The sequence below is a fragment of the Theobroma cacao genome, unplaced genomic scaffold (genome assembly GCF_053813885.1).
Source record: "Theobroma cacao isolate CCN51 unplaced genomic scaffold, ASM5381388v1 tig011, whole genome shotgun sequence".
Classification (NCBI taxonomy): Eukaryota; Viridiplantae; Streptophyta; class Magnoliopsida; order Malvales; family Malvaceae; genus Theobroma; species Theobroma cacao.
Window position 1 is genome coordinate 351,775 of NW_028291722.1, and position 9,393 is coordinate 361,167.

A 9,393-nucleotide genomic window follows, 5' to 3' on the forward strand; every position below is an offset into this window, starting at 1 on the left:
GGCCATGGGGTGGAAGATGGGCTGATTTTGTGCCTTTTAAAAAGGAAAATAATAAATTAATAAAGGCATGACACATGGCATCATGTCATTGGCCCGTTTTTAAAATTTTAAAAATTTAAACATTTTATCTCCACCACATGTTTAGTCAAGGGTCAAAGATGAAGACAAGGAAGACCATGTGCTGGAAAAAATATCCTGGTGGTGGAAAATTACAATTTTGCCCCTGAGGTGGCAAAATTACCATTTTACCCCTATACTCCAAATTATACCGAAATTAAAATTTTTCACTTCTAAACCTCAAATCATACTTCAATAAGTCAAATTATACTCTAATAAGTCAAATGGGGTCAAAAAAAATCTTTTCTAAAATTCCCATTTTGTCCCCAGGTGGCAAATGACCATTTTGCCCCTAGTTAGTGAAAATTCCGATTTGACTCCAAATTGATCCTCAAACTCCAAATTACCATTTTAAGTCATCCATGAACTATGAAACTCTTAATCTCACCTTAAAATTCCTATTTGATCTAGTTCGAGGATTAAATAAACTTTGTTGTACCTCTAGGTACAATACCGACTTTTGTAAATTTTTCGGGACTCTCCTAGCATGCAATCTGCTATCATCACATGTATGTCATGAATAGTATTTTATAAGGTCGGGCTTTACATTCATAGACACAACAAACATATTAAGATTAATTGTTATTTTGTGCCTTATCATGTGATTCAAGAGACTCTTCATCTCACTCTTGTGTTCTCTTTAAATCATCCAAAACTATCTTTCTATTTGAAAAATAGTATAAAAAAAGAAGAGAAAGATTTGAAGTGTGTTGTAACACATTGTTTTTAAAAAGTTGTTGCTTATTATGGAGATTTGCAGACAAAGACTCTTCTTTAAGATAGAATAAGCTAATTGCAGAATACTTTTGAAGGTTGAAGTCTTGGAAGTACATTCTTTTTATAAATATTGAAAAGTTGTGTTTGTTATGTTTCAACAAAGAAGTCTATTATGTTTCAACAAATGTGTCTGTTGTGTTTCAATAGTTGTGTTGGTTGAAAACATTTTTATTTATTCAAAAAGTTGTGTTTTTATCTAAACAATCATATCTTGAAAAATTATCTTCCAATGAAACTCTTAAATATTACAAACTAATTTGTAATATTTAAGTATATGGAAGATTTGAACTTTCTACTAGTATAAAAATTTTAAAATTAAAACAAAGTTATTAGTATTATAGGGATTAAACCATAACTTCTTATGTCATAACCAAAAATATCATACACATAGCATTATTTAATCGCTCTAAGATTCTGGTAATTGATGTAGCACTTATATGGCTTTGTACTAATCCTGATTTTATAAATATTTACAAGAGTAAACCTTTTTAACTCTTGTTTGAAGCGACACCACTTCAATATTCATGTAGGTGAAATTTGTTATTATGCCTCTATTACTACAGGCATTTAACATTTCCATTAGGAGCCTTTTACTTATCCTTTCTTTGTAACAGTTGCATTGAATATTTTAAAATGAGATTATTTGAATATTCTAGAATGAGGCTGTTTAATATAAAAAATTCAATGCATAATAACAACACATAGTAACTTGTTATTACCCATTGAATTTTTATTGTTAAGTCTTACTTGATCTATTATAGTTAATCAATCTTCGTTAATGCATTTATTAACCTGGATTTTTAAACAATTAGAGATGTTCATTGACTATCATTAACTTTTAAAAATTATTAAATATTTGTTTTAAAAAAATTAATAGTAAAAAACTTAATTTTTTTTCTTTTTTTAAAAAATCCAATTTATACATTTTAATAAACTAATATTATATTTATTGAAACAATAATTGAACAGAGAGAAAAGAATAAGATAAGGAAATTGGAATAATAATAATAATAATAATAATAAGAGTAAGCTTCCTTTTTCCTCTGTAGGTTTTTTGTGTAGCTGCAGTTATATTCATTTGGGGTGGGATTTTGAAACTTCTAAATAGACAATATAACAAACGCTTAGTCACACTACACAACAAACCATGAGAGCTCCAATTACTTACCAGAAGACAAAGATTCACCACATTTCATTACTTTTCAATTTCGCCGTGGAATGAAACTGCGAAGAAAAGCATTTTGAGTAGATTCATCCTCCCATTGCAGCTTTTTCCACCACTTTTCTTCACCGTAAATGCTGATTTTTTTTGCTTTTGCACTGTTGGAGTTGAGTGGAAGTCTCCTCAGCTTTGGGCAATCTCTAACACCAATTGACTCCATACACGAGAAGGGTAATGCATCCAAGTAAATGCTCTTCAATTCTGGTAGACGAAGTAAATAAAGATATTTGATTATTGAAAATGGGCTTAAAGTTTTTACGAGATCTGCCACCTGACGCAATTTTATCTCATTAATTATTTCTTCCATTTCATCGCAATCTCTCACAAATAAATACTTCAGATTTGGAGCCAAAATCAGCCATGTTATGTCTCTCAACTTTTATCTATGCGAACATGGAGAAGGCTTTGAAAGCATGGTACACTTGCAATCATAGAGGTCTGAATTTCGATAGCTGCTTTTATTATTCTGCCTTCGCCTTCCCACACTGTCTTCACTTCTTTCAAACTTTCACATTCCTCGAGGAGAAGAGTATTTAAACTCTTGAAATTCGCTAAAGATAAAATGTTCAATTGCTTTGAGTCCTTGAAATATTGAAGGCCAATCGTTTCAATGAAGTTATGTAACCTTTCAGCACTCAAAAATCTATCAAGAGCAAAAACACTTGTTACGGACAAGGTCAACACATTCAAGTGGTTTAAGCACTGCAATTCCTCTGCCAAGCATTCATTATCATCTTCCATTGCCTCATCGAAAGGATAAGAACCATACATTCTCAATATTTCCAGCTTTGAGAAACCAGGCATCAACCCTCTTGGGATTTTGATGCGATTGTCTATGTGCTGCAATCCCAAACATTTCAGTTTTTTTAAAGCTCTCAATTCAGTTGGTAGCTCTCTTATTGTTGTCCCTGATAGGTCGAGATATTCTAGAGATACCAATTTTGAAATTCCCATTGGAAATTCTGTAATACCTATATTTTCTGACAAGTCTAAAACTTTAAGGACACACATAAATTGGAAGAAGTCATTGTCGATCACCTCTAAAGGTTTATTACCCCTTAGAAACAAAGTTTGGAGATCAGGACAGTTAGGTGCTTCCCTTAGATTGCCAATCTTGTTGTCCATCAATGACATTCTTTTAATTCCTCTCCATTTTCCAACATTTGGCACTTTAGTCAATTGATAACCTGCTTGCACAAAAAACTTCCACTTCTCTGCTTCACATGTACATGCTATCTACAAACACATGTCACGAATCACATCATGCATTTTAATAGTCCGATCATCAACTTCTTCCACCAAACATGCATGAATGAGAGAACCAATGATATGGTGGCCTTGATTTCGAGCTTCACTAATGTTGTCATGTTCATCCAAAAATTCTTCTCCTATCCAGCAATCTATAAGCCTTTTTTTTAGAATCAAAAAATCTTCTGAGAACAAACTACAATATAAGAGGCAAGATCGAACCATGTCACTTGACAAACTATCAAAACTATATTTTAGAAGTGGATATACCTCTTCACCCATGCCTTGAAAAATCGAAGTAGCTGATGATCTCCTCAAGACTTCAATTGCATATTTCCATTCTTCACATGTAGTCTTGCAAGCCATGGCACAACCAATTGTGACGAGTGCCAAAGGTAGTCCTCCACATTCTTTGGCCACTTCTTGAGCTAAATCACGAATATTTGGATGACTATCAAAGAGATCTTTACCAACATGTTCTTTCAAACAATTGCCAAGCCTTTTCTTCGGGCAAACATGTCACTTCAATCTTTTTATCAACTCTCATTTGGCCACACACCTCGATAGAACGAGTTGTCAAAATTAGTTTGGAACCATTTTCTTGAGACAGGGAAGGTTTCTTTACCTTATATAAAGGGAACATTTTTTTTTTAGTCCTTAAAAATAATGTGTTTTTGTAAATAAGCCTCCAGATAATTTTAACTATTTTTAGTCAAAAGAATAGATTTTGGGACAAAAATGCCCTTAATGAGCTATCTTCTGAATTATTGTCTAATTGCAAACACAGATAATTATTTTTTTTTAAAAACATCCATTTTTTTTTCGAGAAGCTTGTGCAAAACAAAATAATGTTGTATGATATGGTTTTTCAGAGATTTTGGACATGTCATTTAAATAGTAGGAGAAGAGTGATATTAAATCGAACGAAGAACCGGTCGTGATGAATCAAAAGCTTGGAGAATGATGTGAAACCAGAAATTCGTGATACGGTGGTAAATTGAAAAGAAAAAGATGTGAATCCAAAGCACGAAATGGTCGTGCTACAACAGGCCATATGTGAGATGGCTATGGTAGGGCAAGGTTTAAAGTTTGTGAAACGACATGTTGGGAATGTGTGACACGACATGGTGAGAATGTGTAGTAGGCTGTGACACGACAATGTTTAGAGTTTGTGACACGACATCGTTGGAATGTGTGACATGGTAGGGTTTAGAGTTTGTGACACACCATGGTGGGAATGTGTGACATGATTGTGACATGTCAGTGTTCAAAGTTGGTGACATGCCATGGAAGGAATCTGTGACACCTCATGGAGGGAATCTGTGACACGTTAGCGTTTAGAGTTGGTGACACGCCATTAAGGGAATCTGTGAGACTCCAACGTTCAGAGTCGTGACACGCCATGGAGGGAATCTGTGACATGCCAGCGGTCAGAGTCGTGACTCCCTATGGATGGAATCTATGACACGCTAGTGTTCAGAGTTTGTCAGACTCCATGGAGATCCGTGACACCGCAGGGTTTAGAGTGTGTGACACGGCATGGCAATTGATGGGTGACAAGACATGGTTTGAAAAAGGAAAAAAAAGTGAGCAAATAACGAACAAACCGATTCGACTTCAACTAAATGAATTCAATAAATGAATATTTATAGAGGAAATTGTGAGGCCATTTCATTTTAATTGAATATTTTCCAAAAATCGCAAACGTCTGTGTTCTTCCTTATTCCTCATTCCTCATTCCCAAGTATAGTAGAGTGCTCAACTTTCTTCTTTGCAAGCTTGACGACACTACAGCAACAATGTCGGTTATCAATGAAGAGGTCAGTCAGTCTGAAAATAAAACTCTTTTTAAAACTTGCTTCTGTTCGTTGATTTTTTGCTAGGTTTGTATGATATGTTCGTGTTTTTTCAATCTTTTTTTTCAATTGTTATGTTTAAACTGTTTTCTTCCCGATTTTATAGTCATATGAAAGTTTTGAACTACAACAGATATGGTGTATAGTGGGTAAACTGCTTTTTGGGGTTTTTAACGTATCACGACATTGGTTATTTTAGGACAGTTCGTGTAACAGGTCAAAAATTACACTAATTGGCATGTCACACGCCATGGGTATTTTAGGCCAGTTCGTGTAAGGACACTGTAATTATAGTGATTGACGTGTCAAAGTTGGCATGTTACGACATTTTACGTTATATGCATGGCATGTTATGACATTTTACGTTATATGCATGGCGTGTTACCACAATTTACGTTATATGCATGGCGTGCTACCACATTATGGGTTAACTCACTCATGTATGTGTGCCATGTTTTACAGATGCAATCCAGATAGTATGAGGATCTTGACAATTTGTTTATTGTGCCGAGGGAGAAGTGGGCATTCAATGTTGCTATTAACACCCACTGTAAGTGGTCCCAACTTCATTACATCAACAAGACCCTCCAAGAGAAAGGGGAGTATGATGCAGTGAAGCGTACGTGCTTTGGGTAGTTGCTAGATGTATATCCGTAAGGCTACTTCTCCACTGGTCTCCTACATAACATCATGATCCGTCGAATCACTGTGACAGATTCAATAGAGCATGAGCTATGGTTGCGATTGGGAAAAGCAAGGTGCGCATATCAAAGTAGGAGTTCTACCTTATCATCGAATTGAAGTTTGGTCGAATTCTAGATGTGTTCACACAACCGTACGAGGTTGTTGCGAATGGAATTCATGCACAATACTGGAACGGGCAGTAGAGCGTTAAGTTGCAAGCCTTGCTTGATATGTTCCGTGGAGGCAACTTCCAGTGACCGGAAGACGTAACCAAGATGGCACTCATCTTGATCACGAATAACATTTTGTTTGGTCAAGACTACCGTAGACGAGTGATGCCTTGGGCTTTTCTCGTTGGTGGAGGACATCGACGCTTGGAATGTCTTCCCGTGGGGTCACTATGTTTGGAGGCTGACCTTGGACTACTTTTTAAAGGGGTTCGAAGTGCCTTCCTCGAACGTTCAGAAGGCTCGTTTACATTCGCATGGGTGATACAGGTACTGTCACGTAACATTTTTCATTTTCCTTTTGACATAATAATTTATGGTTGCAATCGTTTATGATTTACGGTCTGATAATGGTTACATTTGACTTGCAGTTTTAGGCAATGGAGGCAATTTCGACCTTACGAAAGATAGTTGCCCCCTCTGCTCATAAGGATGTCTACCCACACATGTGCAGATGGCAATGTAACTAGAAGCCAAAAAAATTCTTTAAGGCAGTTGAGATGTTAGAGTAATCTCAGCATGTGAGTGAATAGCTAATAATTTCTACTATGAATTTGTATAATAATTTTCCCTAAAATTTAATCACAATCCTTATTTTACAATTTTGGGCAGTGAACACCTTGGAGCCCACCCCAGATAAGGCCAGTCGGGATTATTTTATGGACATTGATGTCCCGTTATCTGAGGGCCACCAATACGTGCCAATAGAGCACATGGAGGATCGAGTAGAATGAGGCTTAGGTGCAAGGGAAAAGAGGAGAAACTTGAAGCACAAAAGAGCCATTGGTTCCATGAAGATGAGGCGCATTGCCTCTGCTATCGTCGAAAGCTGTCGGTCCCTGAGTTGATGGGGGAAGGTGACGACCATGGCAATGGTAGTGAAGAGCTAGTAAGGACGGTTCTAAATATTTGTGTTCAATAATTCCATATGTGATTATCGAATAACATATCTGTGTTTGCAGTTAGACCATGCGATGACAGCTCCACAACCACTGATAGATCTTTCTCAAACTCACAGTGCTAATGAGGAGTCGGTAAGGACGGTTATAACTGTTTGTGTTCAACAATTCCATATGTGATTATCGAATAACATAACTTTTTTTGCAGTTGGAACACTCTAGTTGCTTTGAAATGATCTCTCTTGTGCTTCTTATCAGTCAAAATCACAAGTGGTTTCGTAAGTTCCCATTTTTGCTCTAGGCTGCCTTTTCAAGTTTTCACCATAGAGCTCATTTTTCTCTTCTTTTTTCTTATTCTCCTTTTCATCTATTTTTTCTTTTTTCATTGAATGTTCCATCATGTACTTGAAAAAGATTCAAACTCTATCCAAAATGGATTGATGGATTGACACGGATCATCATGGCAAAGAAAAAAATAAAAGACCAAGGCCTCATGGATTTTATAATGTCTTTTTCTAGGAAAAAACTCTTCAATTTAAGCGTCCACATTTGATCAAAATGGACTTTTTAAAGCACGTAATGTAGGTTAAGGTTAGGGGCTTTGATAGAATGGGTAAAAAGGCTCAAAACATTATATTTAAGGGTGATCAACCAAGGATCATTCATGTGAAAATCTTCTAAGACATTTGTCTTTTTGATTTTTCAAAGCATATCTTTCCATCAATTTTTTTTTTCTTTTTTCATCACTTTTTGATAATCTTTTTTTCTTTTTTTTATGGGTTTAAAACTCGAATTCTTTTGCATTTGCCTCTTCATACAGGGTGTTTTCTTTCTTCAAATGAGATCTTGTCCTCCATGTTCTTGGACAAGATTCTCATACATATTTGCCCCTCCAATATGAGAGGTGATCTTTGGTCAAGGTGTATTTAGAAAGAATTTGATAGGCTCAAAGTTGTAGCAAGCAGATAATTTCTCATTTACGAATGGGAGAATGAAACATGGCCACTTCTCATCTCAAATATGGTTACTTGCCTTGAAGAGCAATCCCTAGAATGGATGAATATTGAAGTTCTTTTTTTTTTCTTTGGCATTGTTTGAATGCCTCAAGTACATGATGTGACTATCAACTTTTCTCACTATTCTCTTATTTTCTTCTTTTTCTTTTCTTTTTTTCATACCTTCACAACTCAAAGCTTGACTCAAATTTTTTTAAAATGAATGATTTATTGAGGATGCCCTTCCTCGATCAACCACTCAAACGAATGCTTAAGCAAATTTTGGGCAATTTTGACCCTTTCGAAACCTTGAGAGATCTCACTTCAAACCTCAATTTCGCAAATTGCTCATGTTAGTGTTTCCAAATGAGGGAGAAACAAAGGTTATTTTGCAAGTTGGGTGTCTTGGAGGTATTGAATTTTTTTTTTACCCCATAGTATGGATGAAGGACAACTTTAGGCAATGGGTGGAGAAGCTCACACTTTGGATCCAATTGAAAGAAGTTGAGTGGTTTCGACGTATTGGAAGCTCTGGCTAGTCTTGACACTTATCAAACTACCAAATTCAGATTCTCTCCAAGAGTGCAAGATTTTCTTTATTTTTTTTTTAAAAATAAATTTTACCTTGTCACAACATTGATCATTACTTAGACAAAGACCATTATCCTTAGATGTCAAATGATAAAACAAATGAAGTTTCAAAGCTTTTACTTCTTTTTGGATTATGGCCCTTGAATAGCCTTTATTCACTTGGTTAAGGCATTGAGAGTGTTTGAAGGTATGGTTTGAGAATGTTTATGAAAATGAGTTCATTTGCAAATAGCAACCACCAATTCTTTCGAGATTCTTTTCACCACTTCTTTTACAAGAACCTTTTCTTTTTCTTTTTTTCATGTATGATTTTGGAAACAAGCAGTATAGGGCTTTATTTTTAAAATTGCTAACATTCAAAGAATTCCTTTCTCCTTTTTCTTTTTAGAAAGAAAAATAAATAAACGAGAACTAAAAGAAATTTGAGCAATTTTCAAACTCAATTCAACTCATGACAGCATGTGATGATGAAAACTAAACAATCACTCATCTCAAATTACATGATCATGCATGAAAGACAAAAGTCCATATTCCCAAGAGTTTCTACCCTCAAAGCATGTACACAACTAGAAAATGATCAAGGATTGCTCCCGAATTGGCATACCACTCAATTGTTCCAAAACCCAAACCTTGCATCCATCACCCTTGATTTCTATAGTTGTTGACAATTTCTTTGAATTTAGTTGGGTCTACATCGAATAAAGCTTGAACTTTGTTCTTGTATGCAATGCAATTCTCTGTGGAATGACCCTCAACCCCAGAATGGTAATCACATTT

At 35.4% G+C, this 9,393-nt stretch overlaps 1 pseudogene; it reads right to left on the bottom strand.

Annotated features, from left to right (window-relative positions):
• Nucleotides 1-2,006: 2,006 nt before the first annotated feature.
• Nucleotides 2,007-4,007, bottom strand: LOC148760199 (disease resistance protein RPS5 pseudogene; annotated as a pseudogene).
• Between the last annotated feature and the right edge of the window lie 5,386 nt (nt 4,008-9,393).